The 6,164-nt window shown below is 37.3% G+C and overlaps 2 protein-coding genes across 9 annotated transcripts in view; one reads left to right on the forward strand and one right to left on the reverse strand.

Annotated features, from left to right (window-relative positions):
* The window catches only part of LOC108244131 (NLR family CARD domain-containing protein 3), a 1,204,881-nt gene that overhangs the window by 703,028 nt on the left and 495,689 nt on the right, over nucleotides 1-6,164 (reverse strand). The window lies entirely within an intron of this gene.
* Nucleotides 1-6,164, forward strand: part of LOC108248949 (pleckstrin homology domain-containing family A member 5) — a 166,192-nt gene that overhangs the window by 49,480 nt on the left and 110,548 nt on the right. The window lies entirely within an intron of this gene.

The following is a 6,164-nucleotide window of genomic DNA, read 5'->3' on the forward strand; positions in this document are numbered from 1 at the left end:
CGACCAAAGAGAGAAAAAAATGTATATATTGCACCATTATTTTTTTGACCTAACAGCAAAAATGATCCGCTCTCTGGGCGAAGTGGAGCATTTGGTCTGACTGGAGGAGCCGTTAACGAATATGAGCCGAAAACATTCTTTTTTCTGTCTCTTTCTTTTCATCCCAATGGTGCATTGGAAAGAAAATGTCGCCACAGATGCTATAAATACTGCATTTAGACCAGATGTGGCAATAAAATACAGAATTCCAATGTCATTTTTGACAGAATTGTTCCAGACACTGACGTATCAGAGCCAGAGCCTTTATTCATGTGTTAATGATCCCAACCCCAACTCCACGCTATCGCATCTGCATAAACATTTTGGTGACTGTTATGACCCTGGACTGGAGCTTTAAGAATTTGGTCCAGATCTCAATGCTGTAGGTTTTATTTGTGCTTCTGTCTCTATATAAACACAGAGACACGTTAGTCACAGTCTATGAGAGTCGCATGCAGTCTCTACAGCCGTCTGGTGGGAACACGCAGCGCACTGGCAGGGCTGGAAAGTGGGGGGGCCAATGGCCCCCTGGCCCCAGTGGTTCCGGCGCCTATGCATTAACCAAATATACATCTACACACATATACATCAATGAACACTATATATACAGATAACAGTACAGTACGGTAAAAATAAAATAAATGAAATATATATGAGGGTGTGCGCAAAGTCATGGCAGTGGAGGTGTAGTGTCCAAGTGACTCATAACATCATGCTGTGTTATACAGCCTAACTGCGGTTGGGATGAGCGATCTACGGAAGCGCTTCGTCCTGCAGTGAGGATGTTTGAGTCTCTGGCTGAAGGAGCTACTCATCCTTCCCACAGTTTCATGCAGAGGGTGGCGGGGGTTGTCCATGATGGCTGTCAGCTTTGCTAACATCCTCCTCTCACCCATCACTACCACAGGCTCCAGAGGGCACCCCAGTACAGAATTTGACCTCCATACTAGTTTGTCGATTCTGTTTCTATCCCTTTCACTACATCCTGTCCCCCAGCAGACCACTCCATAGAAGAAGGCAGATGCAACCACCGTGTCATAGAAGGTCTTTAACAGAGTCCTACACCGAAGGACCTCAGTCTCCGCAGCAGGTGGAGTTGACTGGCCCTTTCTTTATAATAAAGACAACTCAAAAAGTTATATTAAAAATCTTAATTTTATAGTTTGTGTTGCTCAGTCAATTGAATATGGAGGATTTTTTGTTAAATTAGTGTTCGTTCTCTGACCAGCCAGGTGTAGAGGGTGTTTGTGAGAGACATTTCAAAACATAAAATTTTGTTGTATTTTAGTTTACTTCGTCCCTGCTATATAGAATACTATCACAAGACACTATAAATAACAGAAATTAATAATTTTGTATGATTGTGAATTGAAATTGTCTTCTTGAGTTGAAACATATTATTTTATCTCCAAAGTCTGGTGCTGGAAATGTTTGAAAATTGACCTTGAAAATGCTTGAAAAGAGCTTGAATTTTACACTGGGAAAAGTGTATGAAGTCTGAATGACATTTGGACTTGATGAGGGATTGTGAGAAGAATGTTGTGACAACCCTTACAGAAAATCCACATACGTTAAACATGTTTTTCACGTGTGATCTAGGACTGCTTCATTACAGCAAAACTCATATTCATAATCAATAATATAATCAGTCATTGAAAATGATTCTCCATTGATTTTGTAGTTTGCATTTATTGCACTTAAAGAACAATAAATTGCCTTGAACGTGACATTTTCCTCAATATCTTCTTGTTTAACTTTCATTAAAAATAACTAAACAAACTATTTAGGCTACTGTATCAAATAAACACTAATAAATTAAATTAACAATGTGCACTTCCACTGTTTTAAGAAATTATGAAATCTGTTTTTCCCAACAATATTTTTTTATTTTTCTTATTTCTATGTTTTAGGATGTTTGTCATTTTTTCACATTTGTCTTATTGTTTAGTGGATTAAAAATATTTCAAAATTTTTTGTAATGCACTAGTTTATTTCAATCATGTAAACAATAAGACAGAAGAAACAATAGCAGAAAAGGAAGAAAAGAGAGAGAGAGAGAAATGGTAATAAATCAGAAAAAAATAGTGGGCAAAAATCCAACGTGAAATTTCAAAAGAAAAGCCAAGTCCAAATAAAATATGAAAAGTTACAGGAGATGAACCTGAGTAGAAGGAGAACTATCAGAGGAATGGGGAGAGGACTAAATACAGATGTGAGGAATAGACTGGTTCTGTGTGATTCTGTATTTATTTTCCCACTTTTTTCCTAAATAAAGTTCATAGACTCATAAACAAAGAACACAGAAAAAAAATCCCAAATCCTTCGGTGTTGTAATTAACTGAGATGTTCTGTCAGGGGGAGGACGGAAAATGATTCTAAAATGTTTTTCAAAAGATATTCAACATAAAGTGTGTCAAACCTCTTTTTATTTGTGTTGGCAAACCCAATTCCAAACCTCAATCCTCAACTTCACCCCAAAAATGAAATTCTACTACAATAGGTCTAAGCTTTGGTCCCTATATGGGCTACCAGTTTAAGCAAAGTTGGTGACACACACGTGTGTGCACGCACACACACACACACACACACACATAGAACATAGAGAAGAATGATGAGGTTGAGCTCAGCTACTAACACCATAGTCATAGTCATAGTCATAGCAGCAAGCAGACTCGCCAGCTGCTTGCTGCTTTTTCTAAATGTGGCAGAGAAGGGTCCAAATCCGGCCCGTAATCCTACGCAGCATCACTAGATTTCCTCCTGCCTGAAACCTCCTGGAACACTGCCTGATGATAAAGAGGATGATGAAGAGAATTAAAATGCCTTCTGCATCTGTGAAACTTAAAACAGCTTGATCATTAATGACTACCAGTGAAAAAGTGGAAAATATTAATTGATCAAAGAATTTTAATGTTAGACTTTGATGTTCATGTCTTAAAATCCTCACAACATTCAAAACAGGGTTAAAAACAAAAACAGCTGGACTTCCATTCTGTAGTTGAAGATGTAACCGGGCTCATAGGAGGAAGTGTCTCAATTCAAAAACAAAGAGTGGAGTTTGAGCTTTTAAAGCTGAGATGATCTGTAAAATGGATTCACATGCATATTGCCCTCACTCTCCTAACAACAGAGGCTCATTAGGGTCCTTGTTAGCCTGACTCACTGATGGGCCACTTTTGTCACATGAATGTAGACTTTTTACAATTTGGGACTTTTCAGAGTCACTTAAATCTCTTTTTTTGGCCCATTTTGCCTGAGGAAAAGAAGCTACCTAATAATTATGCATACCTTGATATAGGGTGTTGATCTCCTTAGGCCTCACCCTACCTCATTAAACAAATACACATCAGCTGATATGTTTATATTCAATAAGCATTCAAGTTTATACAGCGTGGAGTTGGAAAATATTAATAAAAATGAAGAGATGGTCAAAACTACAATTTGCTTAAAAATGGTGCACTCAGTGTAGTGTACTTCAATTCATGTTTCTGTTTGTTGCTGTTGTTTGACCTAGACTTTTGTAATATTTTCAGCTCACGATAAAGTAACTTCATTTTGAGGCCACATTGCTGTGTTTGGGGCTGTTGGACCTCTGCTTACTAATGATCAATCTAAAAAACAGATTTGGACATCTCTAGCAGCTGTTCCTAAATATAGCTCAGGTTGAGAGTTTTTTTCTTCTTTAATGAAACCTGAAGCCTAAAAGAGTTTATTTATTTATTTAACAAAATCAGTGTGAGCACAGTAAAATTTCACATTGTAGAGCATCAGAAGTTTTGTCTGGCAGCACAATTTAGGTTTGCTGATTTTTATTTAGTTGGTTTTCAGTAAATCTTTTCTTCTGACTTTTAGCAGTTTCAAGTTATTTCAATGACCTTTGTGAGGTTTTTTTTTTTTAATGAAAGGGTACAAAGAATGTTTTTCTGCATTTGTACATTCAGTGATTACTTTCTGAGAGTTTTGTTAAAATCTGTCTGTGGTTCATGATACATTTAACTAACAGACAGCTTGTATTGACTCTAATAGTTATTGGGAAAATTTTAAAAATTGACCTTGAGCAATCAGTTAGTGCTCAGACTGTTTGGAATGACTCTCAGTTACTGCCATACAAACATTTAGCCTAACATCTATAAAATTAGCTGAGTTATAGCCATTTTTTGTTTAATGTTAGTTAGCTCTGGCAGCTATCTTGAACAGGGTTGACTTTAAAAGTTAATCAGCTGTAGATGTAAATCCAATCATTACTTTCTGAAATTGTCATTAAAATCTGCCCAGTGGTTTAAGAGGCATTTTGTGAACAGACAAATACACGTGCACACATCTCCACACCCACACAAACACACGCTCACCAAAGATGAGCATTAACAAGCCAAAACACTGAACCGCCAACATGAAATATCTTTGTTCACCTTGGTACAATGTTTGTGCACCCTGTGTTATCTAAACAGGATTACCAGATAGTTTTATAGTTGGTGCCTGCAGTGCTGCTCTGTGATGTTGAAAACTACTGAATCCTCTGCTCTGTACACCATGGGATTTAGTACAGGTAGAAAGAGTGTTAGTGGCCATCAGAGGGTTATAAATTAATGTTTATCTAGGCTGAAGCTGCATATTGTAGTGATGGCAAAATGAAGCCTCATGAAGCAATGACGCTTTCCAGCCCATTGCTTTGCTCAAAGGTTCATTACTTGGTGCTTCATTCATTGCTCACTAGTGACATATGCTGTTGAACTGAAACTGTGACAGCGTTGTCCCTCAAAGAAATCATACATCCAAAAGTACTAGAACATAGCAGTCAGTGTATGCAATATTGTCACAATGAAGTTTTTGTCAAACCCACATCTAGTAACAGTAGGGTCTATTGAACCCTTTTAAACTGTCATCTCTTTGTAGTACTGAATAATTTGTATTCAAATTAATCCTGCTAATACGTATATTGACTGTCAGTTGTGGTTGTGCTTTCTTTTATGTCATTGCTTTATTTGACAATAAAAATATCTGGTACTTTAGTGTCTTGGTAGTGGAGTGCTGTTTAGGGCAGACACTGTATACTTAGTGCTTGATTTGCTTCCTAAAAAACAAAATTCAAATGAAATGATCTTTTTCTGTGACTTCTGGTTCTGATCCTTGATATTAAGTTACACACAGAATTTCACTCTTCCAACGGCTTTCAGTCAGTTTTCATGAGCAATTCAGATCAAGTGCCTGATTTTTAATGCCGTAGCTTATTCAATCATATTAGATGCAGCATCTGTCACCAGGCAGTTCACCTTATTAGTAGGGATGAGCAAGTACACCACTATCCATATCTGTATCTGTATCTGTTCAACCATCTAAATTATCTTTATCCGGAAGTGGATAGGGCCTAACCCGGAAGTGGGTGTGACATAACCTGGAAGTTGGTGTTGTTTAACCAGTGGGGATTAAAGCTGTACTTATTTTAAGTCTGAAATTGATATGGATTGATCAGAAGTTGTATGTATTGTTTATTTTAAAACTATTTACAGAACAGCCTCAAAATTGAGATTCAAATCAATGTTTTTAATCACAAAAGTAAGAAAACTATTTAAAGAACAAACTAAGAACTCCAATCAACACAGTGCCCAGTTTGTCATCAGCATCAATGAAGTGGCATGTTTTGGCCAGGTATGCCTCCATATTTATGGATGTCCACATATCTGCTGACAGCAGACACCTTTTCGATGTCCTCTTTGGCTTTTTCTTTCATTTTGTTGTATTTCTCTTCCACCACTTTCTTTAATGCCTAAAATGAGAGGAAAAGTTATTCATTTAAATTACTGAAATTATTTGCAATCAGCATATTAACTGTTGTTGTTTACACGTATAAACCTTTCTAGTAGGGAGAACATAGGTGGAATCCAGCAAATTAATGAGCTTCCTGAACCCCTCATCCTCCACTACTGAAAAGGGTTGTGAACAGGGGTGGAAATTAAACATTTTGTCCACCAGCCATAGTGGCTGGTGGACAAAAGTTTTAACCAGCCACTCAAATATTTTACCAGCCACTATTTTTTGTTGTGACAAAAAGTTATTTCATATGATGATGATGATGATGGAGGTGGGTGGAAGCAGTTGTGGTGCCCTACAAGCTGAACAACACCTCT

Source organism: Kryptolebias marmoratus, linkage group LG23 (genome assembly GCF_001649575.2).
Source record: "Kryptolebias marmoratus isolate JLee-2015 linkage group LG23, ASM164957v2, whole genome shotgun sequence".
NCBI lineage: Eukaryota > Metazoa > Chordata > Actinopteri > Cyprinodontiformes > Rivulidae > Kryptolebias > Kryptolebias marmoratus.